The 20,026-nt window shown below is 41.6% G+C and overlaps 1 pseudogene; it reads left to right on the top strand.

Annotated features, from left to right (window-relative positions):
• Nucleotides 1-19,203, top strand: part of LOC142456687 (heterogeneous nuclear ribonucleoprotein A3-like) — a 41,562-nt pseudogene extending 22,359 nt beyond the window's left edge.
• The last annotated feature ends 823 nt before the right edge of the window (nucleotides 19,204-20,026 follow it).

Below are 20,026 nucleotides of genomic sequence, written 5' to 3'. Positions count from 1 at the left end.
GTCTATATTTATAGGTCAAGTATTAAGGTGGCGGAAGGACCTTGGGCCTCTACTCAAACACTCCCTCAATGCATGAATACCTTCTTTTATTAAATTGGAACTCTATGATGCTCACTCTCCCGACACAACGGCTGGAGCCAAAGTGGGTGAACAAGTAAATATGGTGAAGAAAGCTGATGGTGCCCGGCTATCAAAAGAGATAGTGACTGGGGTCTTAAAGGCTTGAAGATAAACAAGCGGCCATCTAGCTCAGAAGCAACAAAGTCCACATGGAAGAACACACCAGCCTGTGTGATCGAGTGGTCCCAAAGGGATCAGTTACCAGGCATCAAAGAACAAAAAATCATATCATTGACTGCACACCTCCATGATAGGATCGCTGAAGACAAATGGGTGCATAAGCAAATGTGGTGAAGAAAGCTGATGGTGCCCGGCTATCAAAAGAGATAGTGACTGGGGTCTTAAAGGCTTGAAGATAAACAAGCGGCCATCAAGCTCAGAAGCAAAAAAGCCCACATGGAAGAAGCACACCGGCCAGTGCGATCACAAGGTGCCAAGGGACCAGGTATAAAGCATCATGCAAAAAAAACCAACGATATAAGTGTGTGTATGTATGTGTATATATGTGTGTATGTATATGTATATATATACACCATATTAAATGAAGGGGGAAGTGCAGAGTGGAGACCCAAGGCCCAAGTGTCAGCCAATGGAGATCCCCTCATAGAGGCGTTTAGGAGAGGAGATGGGTTAATTAGGGTGCGAGGTAGTACCGATGAAGAACACAGCTTTCCCCCAGATCCTGGATGCTTCCTCCCCCCAACTACCATGATCCGAATTCTACCTTGCAGGGCTGGATAGGACAGAGGCTGTACACTGGTACATATGAGGGCTGGAGGTACAGGGAATCCAGGGTGGATGATACCTTCAGGACCAAGGGTGTGAGGGACGATGCTGGGAGAGTGGAGGGTGAGTGGGTTGGAAAGGGGGAACTGATTACAAGGATCCACATGTGACTTCCTCCCTGGGAGAGGGACAGCAGAGAAGGGGGGAAGGGAGACTCTGGATAGGGCAAGATATGACAAAATAACGAGGTATAAATTACCAAGGGCACATGAGGGAGGGGGGAAAAGGGAGGGAGGGGAAAAAAAAGAGGACCTGATGCAAGGGGCTTAAGTGGAGAGCAAATGCCTTGAGAATGATTGGGGCAGGGAATGTATGGATGTGCTTTATACAATTGATGTATGTATATGTGTGGATTGTGATAAGAGTTGTATGAGTCCCTAATAAAATGTAAAAAAAGAAAAGAGGAGAAAAAAATGATTAGGGCAAAGACTGTACAGATGTGCTTTATACAATTGATGTATGTATATGTATGAACTGTGATAAGAATTGTATGAGCCCCTAATAAATTGTTAAAATTTAAAAAAAAAAAGCAAAAAAAAAAAAAAAGAGTGAGTCTCAGAAACCCGCAAGGGAAGTTCCACTTTGCCTGTAGGATCTCTATGAGTCAGGATCGACTCAAGGGCAGGGTTTTGTTTATGAAGCCATGGACTGAATTTCGGATGTAGAACTACTTTTGCTTGCCTGGAATACATCAACTCCCCTGGTCATGTTTTATGACTCTGCTAATATACTGTTGGATTCGGTTCACTAGCATTTTGTTGAAGTGTTCATCTACATTCATGAGCCATGGGCCTACAATGTCATTTTCTTGTGGTGTCTTTGCCTGGTTTGGGTGACAGAGCTGTTTGCTTCACAGACTAAATTCGGGATGAAGCCACGCTTCTCTGTCTTTTGGAAGAATTTGAATAGCATTGGGGTCTTTTCTTCTCACTTGTAGAATGCCCAGGGAAGCCATCGGGTGCAGAACGTTCATTTCTTGTTACTGTGAGGCTTTTGGTCACTGAAGCGGCACCTTCACTTGTTATGGGTTTGTTGAGACTTTCTGCTTCCTCTTGAGTCAGTTTGGGAAGGTTCTATGCTTCCAAGAAGGTGTCCATTTCATCTAGGTTGTTTAGCAGTTATTCATAACATTCTGTCATATCTGTTCAGATAGCTGTTTGTCCCTAGGCTAGAAGTCTTACCTCTCATTATTTCAGTGTCCTTCGCTCTCACAAGGGATAATGAAAGCATCTATCTCAAAATAAGGGGCAGCTGCAAAATGCCCAACACAGCTAATCCATAGGAAGCGCATGAAGAACTTGCTAACACCAACCTGCTTGTCATACACAATCTCTCTCATATTCCAGCTTGTTGTTTAACTTGTCCCTGGGCACACACCCGTGTGGTCCTGTGCCAGGGCTCTGTGCGTCTAGCTTCTGGGAACCATGAGTTTTAATAAACCTAGTGACTTTTATGTCCTGCTGGCTCTTCCTTCCCTTTCATGTCCTCCCTGGCTCTGGTTTCGGATTTACTACCCATCAAATTTATTAGAGTAGGTCGTCCCTGTAGTTACTGGGAGGGACATTCCACTGCATCTAGATATCTGTCTTATTTCTGGTGAGACTGATCTTTTACTTTTTAAAATGCTGTGTAGACTTTTTTTCCCCTTAAGGAATCCTGCAAGCATTCTTGATTTCTCTGTCCATTCCTCATCATAGGCACTAATTCCTACTAAAGGAGGTGTATACATTTAAAGAGAGGTAATATTTGAAAAAGAAACTGAAGACACAAATCTGATATTTATCACCATGTCTTCTCCTTTTTTTCTACTCCCTGAACCACAACAACAACAACACATACACACACACTCACACCCACGCACACACATCCTTGCATCCCTCTAATTGGGCACATTATCTAATTCCATGGATCCAGATTGCACATAAGAATGTCTGGTGAGTGTTGCGGTATCTACTACAGTAAGCAGTTCTAGAATGCTTTGATGACTAAAAATATGGATGATGTTTTTGTCCTTTTTACACCATCTCTCTCACCCCTGTGGGAACATGTGCTTTGGGTACTTTTTCAAGCCAGGACTTGTGCTGATGTGTCTCATACATTGATTCTAGCTGCAGTAATACTTTGAGAAAGGAACATGACCCCAGAATAACCGCCAGAAGTGTGTCATGAAAGGTCAGAGCAATGGGGCAGAGGATGTTGGACAGAAGAGTTCTAAAAATAGGGCCCAAGAGATCAAAGAATGTAAGGAAACATTCCTGGCTTTGGTTCACAGGGAGGAGGAGGCGGCAAAAGTCTGCCCATGCCTTCTGCTCCACCTGCCACTCACACCCCCATAGAAAGCTCCGGAGTGTGGAAGGACGGAGAGCACATCTTTCCGTCCTGGATACTGACCACCTTTCAGTCATTTTGCTAAAGAGTGAATTTACACAACATTTAAAAACATGTCTAAGTAAGTGACATTACAGAGGATTTTACTTCAGTACCTCACTTCTAATATTGCAAAGGACACCTGAGCATTTCTAATCAAGAATATTTCATTTCAGCTTTCTTTCAGATTTGGTTCTTAGGTTTTAAAAGGGAACCTTGACATCTCACAGACTTTCCTAAATTTAACCCTAATGATTAAGTATGAGAGACTGTAAAGTCAAGTACTGAATCTTTCGCGCATGCTCTAATAATAGAGTTGATGATTTGTTCAGGCAGATTCCTCCAAATGCACGGTGTGCCTGGCAAGTGTGGGGGCAGGTGTGTGCACTACAGTCGAAGAAATTGACGTTTTATGTTACCTGGCTTCCTCCTCCCCATAACTATGTCTCTGACAATAACTAGGTAAATAGATGAAGGCATTTAAAATAACAAAAGTCTCTTGAATAAGTTTTGACAGATGATTTTCTGTGTGCAAGTGGTTTTGTGTTAAATTTTTTATTGTGAATTAGTTGAAGTTATGCTTTTACATCCCACAAACTAGGATATCAGAAAAGCTGAGATTAATCCCATAATCTTGCTAAAGGTTAATTTCATCAACAGTACAATGGGTTTATTGACACTTGGCCTAGAGACAATTTAACTGTGTGAACGTTATAAGTGTTTGCAAATTATATTATGCTGTGAAAATGTTTCCTGTGACTCTCCTAATTGTCCAAGAACCAGGTGATGTGTCTAAGCTAAGTGCCAAAGTCCCTCTTTCCAAGTGGAAGAGATTTCTTTTCAGTCCTTCAGCATGACTCAGATATCCAGATCGCTCTGCTCAGTCCCAAGAAGCGTTCAAAGATGAATCATACCAAGAGCCTGCCCTCAGGGAACTTATATGGTACCAGGAGCCCGATAAGCCATGAAAGACACACAGCTCAGTTTCCATTCAGCTTCAAGCAACTGAAATAATTAAGCATAAGGTCACATGTTAAAGGTGACTTCTCAGTCCCTCTTGGCTGTTAAATTAGTATGTACATGGTGGAGTCATGGCATGATTAACATATAGCCCTGAGCTAAGAATATTGGGAATGGCATGTGAACGCAAAGGTGCCTTGACTAAAGGCAGGCAGTCTGGATGTTGCAGCGATTAGTGATCACGGACATGGCTCTAATCCCAGCCTTTTGAGTGATCTGTCTTCATTAAGTTCTCCCAAACAAAATTGACTTCAGAGCAATTGATTCTGTCTCGCACTGAAGCCAATTATTCCATGTTTTTGTTTCTAGGCTTTCTTTGCTGGAACCCATGAGTGAAAAGCCCCATTATTTAGCATTTTCAGTGATAGGCTAGTTAACCAATCTTTAACACCAAAGCAAACACAAAGATGAGACTTTTTCCCCTTTGTGGGAGTGTGGGGAGTCCTAAAACTCTAATGGAGGAATATGTGTGATCACAATTTTGAAAATTATGCATTTTTGCCTACTAAACTATTAAACATAATATATTTGGCTTATGAAAATTCATAGCCGTTTGAAAAGGGCAATAAAATTTTACTCTTATAAAAATCTAGTTTGAGGGTCTGGGAGGGGGCCAACCAGCAAACAAGGGCTCAAGCAGAAAGAAAATCTTTTGAAAATGATGATAGCAACCTATGTACAAATGTGCTTGACACAATGGATGGATGCTTGGATTGTGGGCTCTACGAGCCCCCAGTAAAATGATATTTTAAAAAAATCTAGCTTGAAGTACATACATCCTCATTGAGAATTATGGTTTCCTGAATGTTCCTTGGATAAGAATATTAAAGATCTTCTTAAAGTAGCGGACATGATTCTGATCTCTTTTCCCGCAAGAAGAAAACTGCTTCTGCAGTTTGCAATCTGGCATCTCACAATTTCTGTTCCAGGAAAAGAATGAAGGCCTGCACATGGTCTTGAGTTTGCTCTCTTTCAGGCATTACTCTGTTTAAATCCGTGTCAGAGGTCTTCAAAGAAGCTGTTGTGACCTCAGAAGAGAGGCTTGTTCCCTTCATTTAGGGCTCTGAATAAAAGTTGAAAATGGAACTTAGATGTGTGATACAGGAGCCCCGGAGATGCAGTGGGTAAGTACTCAGCTGCTAGCCCGAAGCAGGTGGTTCAAACCCATCAGCAGCTCCTTCCATAAAAGATGTGGCAGTCTGCCTCCTCTAAAGATAACAGCCTCCAAGACCCGATAGTCCGGTTGTATTCTGTTGTAAGGGATCACTATGTGTCAAAATCAATTTAACAGCAATGGATTTGGATAGTGCTAACATTTAGCTAACCAGTTCCATAGAATGAGGGGACAACAGTATAACCTGCAAGACAAGATGACAATGGTGGGCACCTTATCAGGTCAAGATACTTCTCTGTAGCCAGAAGTCTCAGGAAGTCTCTCCATGGCCTGGCCAAACTGCTGATTCCAGTTCTCCAACCTGCAGCCACTCTGACGGAAGTGGCTCAGCAGGAGAGTCAAGATCTGCATCACATATTTAATGATAGGCACATTATTTTGGCCTGCATTCCCTCAGTTTCCCATTGCCTCTGGGAAAGCACACCACCATTATCGCTGGCAGTTCCTAGATTCTTGCCAATTTGTTCAACAATATTTATTGAGTCTTCGGTGTAGAGGTTACGTTTTGGGCTGCTAACCACGAAGCCAGCCGTTTGAAACCACCAGTTGCTCCATGGAAGAAAGGTGAGGATTTCTACTCTCATAGAGCTTTACAGCCTCAGACCCACAGGGGCTATCGGGCTTCTCTAAGTTGACATTGACTCAACGGCAGTGAGTTGGATTTTTTTGGTTTGTCTCTCCCAGGTACCAGGCACAAAGGATCTTTTCAAGCCTCTCATCTCAGAGTTGTACTTCTGCAAAGTGCAGTAAATTTCTCTAATAGACTCCTTCCAGTGGTTGGGTCAGCCACACTGCCTTCCACGAGTAATCTCTGGACCTCTCAAGTGGTTTCTGCTCTTATCTCCACCTTCAAGATCCAAGACCTTCCTAATTCTTCCTGAACATCATAAATGTTTTTAGGAAACCCTAGAACATTTTTTTCTTAAATTTGACAATGATTACAACTCTTTCAGAGGACTGATCGGCTTTGGCAATAAAATGCAAGGTCAGAGATCCATTCTCTGGCTGTAACTTACGGTTGTGCAATACACTGGAAGAATTCCTTTTCTCACCTGCTTCCCCAGCAGACACATTCCTACTCATCGGTTAAGTGTTGTTGTTGGGCGCCATCGAGTCAGCTCTAACTCATACCGACCGTCTGCACAACAGAACGAAACACTGCCCGGTTGGGTGCCAGCCCACTGACACAGCTTCTATGTCAATTCATTTTGTTGAGGGCCTTCCTCTTTTTCACTGCCCTTCCACTTCACCAAACATGATGTCCTTCTCCAGGGACGGGCCTCTCCTGACAATAGGTTCAAAGTATGTAAGATGAAGTCTTACCATCCTTGCCTCCAAGGAGCACTCTGGCCTTACTTCTTCAAGACAGATGGGTTTATCTTTTTGGCATTCCCTAGTATTTCCAATACTCTTCTTCAGCACCGCAATTCAAGGACATTGATTTCTCTTTAGTCAATGTCCAACTTTCACATGCATATGGGACAATGGAGAATACCATGGCTTAGGTCAGGTGTACCTTAGTCCTCAAAGTACCACACTTGCTCTAAAGATTTAGGTTTTCTGCAGCAGATTTACTTAATGCAATACGTCTTTTGATCTCCTGACTGCTGCTTCCATGAGCATTGATAGTGGACCCAAGCAAGACAAAATCCTTGACAACTTCAACCTGTATCATGGTGTCACTTGTAGGTCCAGTTGTCAGGATTTGGGCTTCTTCCTCTGAAGTGGGGAGTTGAGTTCTTCTTCATTGTCTGTTCCTAGTCTGGAAGCTCCACTGAAACTTACTCACCTGCTGGCATTGGAAATACCAGTGACATAGCTTCCAGCAGGATAGCAACACACAAGGCATCACAGTTTGACAAATGACAGACAAGTGGTAGCATCAGTTAATAATCAACTGAATTGTTAGCTCCGTGAAACGTGATGTGGTGGTAGGTTCAACCCTCTGATCTCCGTATGATGGGGTTACCTTCTATTACAACATGTGCCCCATTGTAGTCTCTGTGCATTTTTTGCTTATTTTGTGGACTACACTAACTCCCTGAAGGAACAGACCACATCTTATCTTCTTTGTATCTCTAGTCTCTTCTGGGACCCAGCTCCTAATAGATAACCAATAATTGTCCCATGAGGAAAATGAGGAAAGATGAAAGTTTATTTAATTCATGTTTACCTGTTTCTGATCTAGAAACCCCCAAGCATACCCAACCCATTACTGTCAGGGAGACTCTGACTCATAGTGACCATAGAGGACAGATCAGAATGATTCCATTGAGTTCCTGAAGTTGTGAATCTTTATGGAAGCAGGCTGCTTTATCCAGCTCCTGTGGTGATTCAACCCAATATTTCAGTTAGTCACCCACTAATTAACTTATCGTGCCCCCATGGCTTCTCCACACAGAGCCCAAACCCATTGTCTTCTGGTTGATTCTGACTCCCAGTGGCCCTGTGCAGAATTGTCCAGACTGTCAATCCTTATGGGAGGAGACAGCCTTGGTTCTTCTGCAGAGCACCTGGTGGGTTTAAACTAGGAACCCTTCAATTAGCCGCCCAATCTTTCATCCGCAATGTCATCAGAGCCCCTTCCGTGCAGAAAAGTGCTGTGTAAATCCACTCAGAAGAAGCTGGATCTTGCCGCCAAAAGGTTACCAAAGTAAATCACCCAGTGAAAGCCAGCAGGTCCCAGAGCAGTCTTGTCTTCTTCACAAAGCTTGTTTATTGCTAACAGTCTGTTCCCCAGAGGTATCATGAGCAGCTCAACAACCGTGTCTGTCACACCTCAGCAACCAGTAAAACGGACAATTCCTAGCCTGGTCTCGTTGCTCACAGCAGCCCGTGCAGTTCCTTGGCTTTGTACGTTGCATTCTCTTCACTGAAAGGCTGACATTAATGTGTGGTGTAGGTCATGGTCAACTTCTGTGCATTTCCTTTATAAAAGTAAGGTCACATAGTCATCAACTCCTTCCTGACATTGTGTAGATAGTAGAAGGGACCGAGCTTGCATTTATACGCTCAGCCCTAAAGAATGCTCTGTGGGTAGAGCTCCAGTGACTCAGGGCAACTTTTGTTTGCCCCGGATTTCAGAGCTTGGGTAAATGGGGTGTTTTCCTTTTTACAATAACTTTGCTGTGAGATGCTTGATATAACAAAATAATTCTTGCAAGTTGGTGGTGCTGTTTGCACATAGGTCAGAGTAGATAGATGCATGCCGCTGTGCCTTCTTAAGCTTCCAATTAATGTACCCATGATATTAGAGAGCTTCTAAGTTGTACTTCTTTATTACAAGCCAGTTGTTCACTGGACTTATTAAAGATCAGTCTATAAAAGTGTAATGCTTTGCATCCTTCTGATGGAAGCATACTGATTTAATTTTACCCATTAGTATTCACTCTTCCTTTCCCACTTAATTAAATTAAAACATCGGTTTCAGATGTTTTCGCCCCTAAGGCAATAGTAGTTACATAGAAAAAATAGTATTTAAAAATAGTTATACATTGTGGGTAATTCACTGCAGCAATAAATACTTCTCCCCTCCCTTGCATTCCCCTGTACTAGAGGCATTCCTTCTACTATTCTAGATAAGGGGCACGAAGGACTTGAAAGAAGAACCGCGGAAGAGCAGCGCTTCGGCTTTGGGCTGCTAGCAGTTCCAATCCACCAGCGGCTCCACAAAGGAAAACACCATACCAGGCTCAGGACCCACGGGTGTGGTTTTATTCTGTCCTATTGGGTGGCTGTAATTCAGAATCAAGTCGATGGCAGTGAGTTTGATGTGGGCTTGGAAGGACTTGGGGGGCCTGGGTGGCGCCCCCCCATGAATGTGCTCTGTAACTAACTGAACAAGCAGGGCTTCAGAGCTCCAGAGTTGCCTCAGACGAAAGGCCCGACAACCAACTTCTGTCACATCAGTCACTGAGGGCCCTGGGGAGCACAGTTCTTCTCCGGCCCCCGTCGGCTCCACACGCGTTGGCATTGACTCAACAGTAACTGATTCTAGTAAGGAGCTAGAGTAGAGTAGCTGGCAAGATGTAGTGAAAGGAAAGTGGTCCCTGTGAGGATGTGTCCTAATGATGCCATCTATTAATGTGACTTGGGCCTCCCTGGCCCTCAGCTTTGCCTCAGATCAGACTTCTGCCACATGCTTGACTGATAGAGATGAAATGATGGAGCCTTTGAAAGGTGAGCAGTTGTTTGGATGCAAGCTCTTGGTACAGGAGACCAGTAGTTCAATCGACCACTGTAACATCCGTTTTATTTACAATTAATCTGCTTATCTCTTTGGAGATTTTTAAAAAGAAAATCGAATTAGGTCCACTCCAATGTCCACCTGTAAGAAAGGAAAATATTTTTGTTGTTTTGTCTTTTTGGTATCAGATGAGGATTTTTTTAACAGATGATTCAAAAGGAAGGTTCTTCCACTCAATTGCCTTTTTAATTTTATTAGTATAAAATTTAATAAAATATGTGCTATATAAAAAGAGCACACACACACACACACACAAAAGAAAGATGAACAGAAAAGATTTTCTGTTCTTTGGTAGATCAGGAAGGCGGGGGAGGGATAAAGATGCAGAAACTTCAAACTAACACATTTGGAAACAGTGCTAGTTGGGCATACCTAAAATTAGAATATGTAAATATGCAAATGGGATCAAATTGACCGTAATTTGACTTGCAATTTCCCAGGAACACATCTATTATACCAGCCGTTGCCCGATTTGGGAACTCTGTCGAGGCACGCATAGTTACCATTATCTTAATGAGCCCTTGACTCTACAGATTCGCTGGCATCATAGAATATCCTGCCGTAGAAATTAAAGGTCGGGAAGATCTATCAGTTCCATGAATGCAGCCGCAGCTTGGGCGTCAGTGATATAAAGCATGCCTACCTATATTTGCAAAGCATTACTTATTAAATCCTCCAAGAGCAGAAGAATAAACTCAGTTGACTAACACTGAACTCATGATTAAGTGAGAACTAAGATTTAGCTCTTAAGCTACTACTGAATATTTTTGGTATCTTCTGTTACACTTTGGTCAAAGACATATTCTATGCAATCTATTTCTTTGTCTTTGATAACTAACATTTTTGAATGTTGTAAGTAGAAGAAAATTAAGCTCCAAGAACATTAGATATTTGGCCAAATCAACAATAGCCCCTGTTGATGGAATCGGAGGCCAAACAGCCATCTTCCATATTCTACTTCATTATCTTAACCTTAAGGAAAAACACAAGACCTAAGTGAGTGCTTCCCAAAATAGTCTCCAGACGAGCAATATTTAGCATCAAACGGGAGCTTGGTAGTAGTGCGCTTTCTCAGATCTCATGCCAGGACTTTCTGAACCAGAAACTCTGAAGGTGGGGTTCAGCAAGCCTTTTATCAAAAAGCTCTCCAGGTCATTTAGGATTCCCTAAGGTGGTGCAACTTGTTGTTAAGGAACCATTAACCAAAAGACTGGTGGTCTGAACCCCCCAAAGACGCCTTGGAAGCTAGGTCAGAGCTTACCATACCCAGGGCCCACAGTTCTATTCTGGCACACACGGGGCTGCCATGAGTCAGGGGTAACTCAATAGCAACTGGTTTGGCCTTTTGTGGTCGGGTGATTCTGATAATGTTGAAGTTTGAGGGCCATTAGTCTGGAATGGATGTTGAAGAATATTGGGACCTAACAGAGAAGTTTAGCTCTTTCACTGCTTATAAAACTGTTTCTCACACTTGAAGATAACCATGATTTAGCGGTCTAAATTATCTTCAAATGCAGTTAGCTTTAGACTAAAGAGCCTATAGACCATAGCTATATAGCGCTATAGACTAAGGAGCTTTTAAATGCCATTAGCATTATCTTTTGGGGAAAGAGTTCAATAGGTCACTCTTCATAGAACCGTATAAGCAGACCTAGTGGCACTGTGGGCTTGATGTTGGATTGCTAATCACAAGGTGGGTGATTCAAACCCATCAGCCTTTCTGAGAGAGAAAGATGAGACTGTCTTCTCCCATAAAGATTTACAGCCTTGTCAGAATCAACTAGATGATATTGGGCTTGAATTTTGGGATTTTTTGCATTACACAGAAGTGTTTTAACTTCCCAAGTTGGCTTATAACCTAAGTGTTTCAGTGGGACTAGTTCCAGGAAATATTTTTGGACCAAATACCCAAATACTTTGTTGTGGTTGTTGTTTATCATGGGATCTAAAACTGAGGCAGTTTTCCTCTCTGAGAAGATTTGCAAAAAGACAACCGGTGTGATGGATCATTCTGTAGGATTTCTCAGAGCTCTGAATACGGTGATTCTTTTAGTTGATGGTGTTTCTCAAATTTGTTTGACCCTGAATACTTTTTTCTGTGGAGCATCTCTTAAGACCAGAATCTGTAGAATCCATTTTTGGAAAATGCTCATGTAATTTATGGAATGGTAGAATGTCTCACTTTGAGGTATCTCTAGTGATCGAGCAGTTGAGCCTCTTAGATTTGAGCCCCTAGCTTGCCTAAAATCACACAACTAATTATTCTCAACCCATGTTTGACCTCGAATTTGTTCATTTACCCTGGCTAATACAAGAATCTTTTTAAACATACAATTTCATGGCTAACACTACCCATATCCTCCCTGCCTTTAAGACCTCGTTTATTATATCTTTTGATAGCCAGGCACCGTCAGCTTTCTTTACCACATTTGCTATGCACCCATTTTGTCTTCAGTGATCGTGCCAGGAAGGTGAGCATCATGGAATGCCAGGTTATTAGAATAAAGTGTTCTTGCTTTGAGGAAGTACTTGAGTAGATGACTGTAATATTTTATGGAACTAGATTGCCAGGTCTTTTTTTGCTATAGCAGGGGTCCTGGTGGCACACTGGCTAAAGCACTCTGGTGTTAACTGAATGATCAGTGATTCAAACCCACTAGCCTTGGAAATCCTATGGCATAGCTCAGTGAGGGGGTTTCAAACAGTGTGGAAAATTTTCATATCTTTCAATTCAAATTTTCCATGAACTTGTTGAAACCCCTTCGTATTCTGTCCCATAGTGTCTCTATGAGTTGGAATTGACTGGCAGTGGTTTGGGATTTGGTTCCTCCTGCAGAGTGGCTGTGTGTGTGTGTGTGTGTGTGTATGTGTGTGTGTGTGTGTGTGTTTGTGTGTGTGTGTGTGTTAGATACCGTCTTATGGTTGTAACTCACGTGGATTCTATGTGACACAAAACAAACACTGCCTCGTCCTGCAACGTCCTCACAATTGTTGTTATGTTGTAACCTATTATTATTGGGAAAGTTTTAAGCATTGCAAGATTCAAAAAAATAACTATCAAATCATATGATCAAAGAGAATCTAAAATAACCACTAACATATAGTGTTTACAGATGCAGTTCAACGCTCTGGTAGCTTGATGCTGACAGACTAGTGTAGTTCCTGGGGAAGGAGCTTGGCTACGCCCTTCTCGCCACTGAGATTGTGTATTTCTTTGCTGCAAAACTTTCTTTCCTGCTGAAGTTTTGGAAATCCTCTTAGGATTTGTTTCAGTTAGCCAAACTGAGAGCAATGAAAACTGTAGGTCTTCTGTAAACGTGAAATGACATGAAGTGTACTTTCGAAAAGCGAGAGACACCTGAAATAATATCATCTGTTTGACTATTGGTCAAAACGCTGGTGTTTTGACCCCAACCATAATGCCTTGGAAAAGAGGCCTGGTGATGTGCTTCCAAAATGTCACATTCTAGAAAGCCCTGTGGACATAGTGCTACTCTGTAAACATGGGGCTACGAAAAGTCAGCATCTACCTTAAGACTGTTAATAACCAGGAAACAGTCCAGCATGTGGGTAGGCACATTTGGATTGAGAGAAGATAGGTAGTGTCTTATGTATCACGTAGTGAAATTTACATTTGGGGGAATACATTTACAATAGGAAGTGCCCAGGTACTTTAATGACAGCACCGGTTCACGGTCCCATTGATTTCAGAAAAGGGAAACATCGGTGTGAGAAAACACCTGGGAAGCTTCATGGAGAAGGTAACATGTTTAGTGCAAAGATACCGAATTGGTGACTAAGATTTAGGTTCTAATCTTGACTTTAAAAAATAAATCACTGTGTATCATAACCTCTCCATATCTTAGTTTCTTACCTATGAGGCAAGTGATAAGATTAGACTGCATGGATGCCGTTTTTGGTGAAGGTCTTTATCCATTGGATGTGTTTTCCAATCAACTGCTCACAACAGCCCTCTGAGATGGATGCTATGAATAGCTCCATTTTGCAGATGGGGATGCTGAGGCTCAGTGAGGTTGTGTACCCTGGCAGCAAAAAAATTAGCAAATTATTCCAGGACTTCCTCCACTCTGGCCTCTTTGCTTTTAACTTTAAGGTCAAATTTCCCCCACTGAGTAAATGAGACAGCCTTTGAGGCAGACCTTGTGAGATCGATGAAGGTGTAGGGTTACGCTGTGGTTCTAGCGCAGTCCCCAGAGTACACAGTAATTTATAGTATGCTCCCTCCCTGGGTCCCAGAAAGCCTATAATATGGGTTTATTTCTGTCCCCAAACATCAGCATTACTATGGAAATCAGCTGAACTTGAAGTTAGTTTAGTGCTTACTCATTAACTCTTTCTTTTTTAGACTTTTCTTTCCTTTATGAATTTTTTTGGCCCTTACATTTTTTTACCCTAAATTCTCCTAATTTATCAAATAACACTCTGCCCATTATCATATATCTGCTATGTGGATGGTAACAAATTGTACTCATGCAGAACCTGTAAATAGATCAAGGCAATCATTTGAGCAGAACAAGGGATACTGAGGTTTACAATCAGGAAAGATCTAGAGGCAGTTATAGGAACAAATCAAGGGAATATTGCATGGTTTAAAATCAAGAATGGTGTGTGTCAGGGTTGTATGTTCTCATCATACTTATTCAATCTGTATGCTGTGCAGATAACTGAAAAACTGTAACATATGAAGAAAAATACAGCTTCGGGACTCATGTTGTATTTGACCTTTTGTACTAGGCTAACCCCTCAGCATACCCTCCAACTGCTTCCATGAGATGAGGTGTTTGGGGAATTGGTGAGTTATAGGTGACTGGATTGCCATCTGTTTTAGGTATTGCCACATTGCTTTCCACAGTGACTATACGTATCTACAAAACCACCAGCAGTGAATGAGAGTTCCTATCTCACCCCACCCCCTCCAACATTTGTTGCTTTCTGGTTTTTATTTTAATTGGGCTATCCTTGTGGGAGTTAGGTGTTATCTCATAGTTGTTTTGATTTGCATTTCCTGGATGGCTAATTATCAGGAACATTTTTTCATATGTTTATTGGCAATTACGGTTTCCTCCTTTGTGAACCTTCTGTTCAAGTCTTTTGTTCACCTCCTCAGTGGGCTATTCGTTTTTTTCTTTCTTGTAAGGTTACAGGATTCTGTAGATTTTAGTAAAAAGCCCTTTCTCTGCTAAGTCATTACCAAATATCTTTTCCCAGTCTGTGGGCTCTCTGATTACTCTCTTGATGAAATCTTTCAATGTACACAAGCGTTTTATCTTTAGTAGGTCTCACTCATCTATTTCATCTCCCTCTGGGTGTGTGCACTTCATTATTTCTGGTAGCTCATGTATTACCTGTGATAAGGTTCTTTGTCCCAATTTTCTCATGGATAATCTTGATATTTTGGGGTTTACCATGAGGTGTATTATCCACCTGGAATTTGTTCATGTGTATGGAGTGAGGTAAGGGTCTTGTTTCATTCTTCTACAGGCTGATATCCCATTTTTCCAGCACCACTTGAAAAGGGTGTCTGCTTTCCATTTGATATTTTTTGGTCCGTTGTCAAACATCAATTGTCTATATGCTGCTATTTTTATTTCTGGATTTTCTACTCTTTTCCATTGGTCCAAGTAGCTATCATTATACCAGTACCTTGCTGTTTTGACAACTGTGGCTGTGTAACTCTCAAAGTCAGGTAATGCAGGCCTGCTCACTTTGTTCTTCTTAAGGAGTTCCTTGCAAATTCTGGGCTTCTTCCCTTTCCATATGAAGTCAGTTGTCAGTTTTTCTATTTCTTTGAAAAATGATGCTGGGATTTGTATTGACATGGTATTGAACTTATAGAGTGTCTTAGGCAAGCTTGACATCTTTAGAATATTGAGTCTTCCCATCCATGAGCATGGGATATTCTTCCATTTGTGAAGCCCCCCTTTGGCTCCTTGTGATAATGTTCTGCAGTTTTCCTTGTACAGATCTTTTGTTTTGGGGGCTTAGGTGTATCCCTAGATATTTCAGTTTATGTTTGGCTATTATGAAGGTACTATGTTTTTATCTCCTTTTTCAGGAGTCTCCTCAGTGGTGTATAGCAACCCAATTGACTTCTGCTTGTTGATCCTGCCATTCTACCATATGACTCTATCATTTCCAGGAATCCTATTGTAGAGCCTTTGAGGTTCTTTCTCTGTAAAATCATGTCATATGCAAATAATGATAATTTCACTTCTTCTTTCCCCAGATATATACTTTTGTTATTCTTCCATTGTCTTATATTATTAGGTAGGACCTCCAGGACAATATTGAATAGAAGTGGAGAGAAGGGGTATCCTTATTGGGCCCCCTTTTTCAATGGGAATGTTTTCGTCTTTTCTCCATTGATTGTAATGCTGGCTGTTGGTTTTTCATGTATAGCTTTTGTTATATTTAGGTAATTTCCTTCTAATCCTATTTATTGAGTGTCTTTATTAGGAATGGGTGTTGAATGTTGTCAAATGCTTTTTCTACATCTAGTGATATTATCTTGTGGTTCTTGTCCTTTTTCTTGTCAATGTGATGAATAGTGTTGATGGCTTTTCGATGTTGTACCATCCCTGCATTCCTGGTATGAATTCCACTTGGACACGATGGATTTTTTTTTATAAACTTTTTTGTCATCTTGGCTAAGATTTTGTTAAGGATTTTTGCGTCCATGTCCATTAGCGATATTGGCTTGTAGTTCTCTACTCTTGTGGGATCCTTGCCTGACTTTGGTATCAGTGTTATATAATGTGTTTGGAAGTTTACCATCCTGTTCTATGTTCTAGAAAAGCTAGTGTAGGCTTGGTGTCAGCTCTTCCCTGATTGCTTGGTAGAATTCTCCTGTGAATGCTTGGTAGAATACTCCTTGGTAGAATTCTAGGCCTAGGGCTTCTTTAAGTTAATAGTTCCTTGGTAACTTTATCTATTTCTTCTTTTGCTATGGGTCTGTTCAAATCCTTGATGTCCTTATGAGATAATTTGGGGGAGGGTTTGCTTTTCCAGGTATTTCTCCATGTCTTCCAAGTTGTTGAATTCATTGGAGTACACTCCTTTGCAGTACTGTGTAATTAGTCTTTTTAATTTCATTGGGTTCCATTGTAATTTTCCTTATTTCATCCCTCAATCTGGATATTGACTTCAGCTCTTTCTTATCTTTTGTTAGCGTTGCTAGTGGTTTGTCAATTCTGTTGATCCTTTCTAAGCACTAGCTTTTTTACTGAGTTGATTGTCGGAGCCAGCTGATGAGTCGAACAGTCCTGAAAAGGGGGTGGGAGGGTGGGGTGAGGATTAAGAAAAAAAAGAGAGACAGAAAATATTGGGAAGGCAACAATATGATGGACGGAAGCACCCAAGTTTATTCTACACACTCCTTAAATCCATGCAGAAACAACCCGGGGTTAATTATCTCATTATTAAGCAAGCACATTTGATACACATAGCAACTCTATCTTCTGCCAAGCCAGACATCCTTGAGAAAATTAAACCACCTATTTTTCCAAGACCTTGCATACTTTCTTGTCCTTGATAGTCTGTGCAAAGCATAAAGTCATAGAAGAAATCAGCAAACACTGACACATAGGTCATGAGACTTCTCAGCCGTTTCAAGGCTGAGTCTTAATGGCCTTCAACAGTTGATTTTTTTCCATTGTTTTTTATTTTCTCATGCATTTATCGCTACCCTGAGTTTTATCATTTCTTTTCTTTAGCTATTAGAAGGATTATCCTGCTGACTCTGTACCTACTGCTGAAGGTTTTGTGATAGGGTGTCAACTATAAATGTTACTTCCTTCTTAATATGTGTGTTTATCACTATCAAGCATCCTCTGGTAACTGCCTTTACTGTATCACATAGATTTTATTATGTTGTATTTTCATTCTCATTTGTTTCTAGAAAATTCTTAATTTCGGAACTCGAGTTGGAAGAGGCGAGTCCGGTCTCAAAATGGAGGTAAAACCGCCGCCCGGTCGCCCCCAGCCCGACTCCGGCCGTCGCCGCCACCGCTGGGGGGAGGAGGGTCATGATCCAAAGGAACCTGAGCAGTTGTGAAAACTGTTTATTGGTGGTCTGAGCTTTGAAACTACAGATGATAGTTTAAGAGAACATTTTGAGAAATGGGGCACACTCACAGATTGTGTGGTGATGAGAGACCCCCAAACAAAACGTTCCAGGAGTTTTGGTTTTGTGATTACTCCTGTGTTGGAGAGGTGGATGCAGCAATGTGTGCACGGCCACACAAAGTTGATGGGCGTGTAGTGGAACCAAAGAGAGCTGTGTCCAGAGAGGATTCTATAAAGCCTGGTGCCCATTTAACAGTGAAGAAAATTTTTGTTGGTGGTATAAAAGAAGACACAGAAGAATATAACTTGAGAGACTACTTTGAAAAGTATGGCAAGATTGAAACCATCGAAGTCATGGAGGACAGGCAGAGTGGGAAAACGAGAGGATTTGCCTTTGTAACTTTTGATAATCATGATACAGTTGATAAAATTGTTGTTCAGAAATACCACACTATTAATGGGCATAATTGTGAAGTGAAAAAGGCTCTTTCCAAACAAGAGATGCAGTCTGCTGGATCACAGAGAGGTCGTGGAGGTGTGTCGGGCAACTTCATGGGTCGTGGAGGAAACTTTGGAGGTGGTGGAGGGAACTTTGGCCGTGGTGGGAACTTTGGTGGAAGAGGAGGCTATGGTGGTGGAGGTGGTGGCAGCAGAGGGAGTTATGGAGGAGGTGATGGTGGTTATAATGGATTTGGAGGTGATGGTGGCAACTATGGCGGAGGTCCCGGTTATAGCAGTAGAGGGGGCTATGGTGGTGGAGGACCAGGATATGGAAACCAAGGTGGTGGATATGGTGGAGGTGGAGGATATGATGGTTACAATGAAGGAGGAAATTTTGGCGGTGGTAACTAGGGTGGTGGTGGGAACTATAATGATTTTGGAAATTACAGTGGACAACAGCAACCAAATTATGGACCCATGAAAGGGGGGGGTAGTTTTGGTGGAAGAAGCACTGGCAGTCCTTATGGTGGTGGTTATGGATCTGGTGGTGGAAGTGGTGGATATGGTAGCAGAAGGTTCTAAAAATTCAGAAGAAAAGGGCTACAGTTCTTAGCAGGAGAGAGAGCGAGGAGTTGTCAGGAAAGCTGCAGGTTACTTTGAGACAGTCGTCCCAAATGCGTTAGAGGAACTCTAAAAATCTGCCACAGAAGGAGCGATGATCCATAGTCAGAAAGTTACTGCAGCTTAAACAGGAAACCCTTCTTGTTCAGGACTGTCATAGCCACAGTTTGCAAAAAGTGCAGCTATTGATTAATGCAATGTAGTGTCAATTAGATGTACATTCCTGAGGTCTTTTATCTGTTGTAGCTTTGTCTTTCTTTTTCTTTTCATTACATCAGGTATATTGCCCTGTAAATTGTGGTAGTGGTTCCAGGAATAAAAAATTAAGGAATTTTTAACTTTTCAAAAAAATTTTTTTAATTTCATCTCTAATTTGGGGAAATACCCAGTACTTTCTAAAGTAAGTTATTTGGCCTCCATGTACTTGCCCTTGTTCTATTGTTTTGGTTTTTTTCTTTTGTTGATTTCCAACTTTATGGCATAGTGGTTAGAAAAGGAAATCTGGGTGACTTCTATATGTTTGAATTTACTCGAGCTTGCCTTGTGCCCCAGCATGTAGTCTATTTTTCAATACATGCCATGTGCACTTCAAAAAATGTGCTTTTTTTTTTTACAGTTGGGTGGAGAGTTCTGAATACATCTATCAGGTCAAGTTGTCTGATTGTAGTGTTTAGTTCTGTAGCCTCTTTGGTGCACTTCTTTCCCGCTGCTCAGTCTTTCTTGGAGAGTGGTGTATTGAAGTCTCCTACTATGATTGTAGGTGCTGTGTTTCTTTTTCATCTTTGAAGGATTTGGTTGCTGAATTACATGGGTCTCTCTTTTGGCATGTATATGTTTATTATGCTCACTGGCTCTTAGTCTACTGATCCTGTAAGCATTTTATAATGCCCATACTTATCTCTTGTTATGGCCTGCACCTTGAGATCAGTTTTGTCAGAGATTAGAATTGCAGGTCCTGCTTTTTATAGAAGGCCATTGGCTTGATATACTTTTCGCCATCCTTTGATCCTCAACCTGTGAGCTTGAGATGTTTCTCTTGCAGACAACAGATTGATGGTTGTTGTGTCCTAATCCAGTCTGCTAGTCTTTTAATAGCTGAGTTAGAGTAATTCCATCCATCTGTGGATTCTTGGCTGTCATCTCATACCTTTTGTGTTAGATATTTT

This window comes from Tenrec ecaudatus, chromosome 1, assembly GCF_050624435.1.
Source record: "Tenrec ecaudatus isolate mTenEca1 chromosome 1, mTenEca1.hap1, whole genome shotgun sequence".
NCBI classification, from domain to species: domain Eukaryota; kingdom Metazoa; phylum Chordata; class Mammalia; order Afrosoricida; family Tenrecidae; genus Tenrec; species Tenrec ecaudatus.
This window is presented reverse-complemented; position numbering and strand designations above follow the sequence as displayed.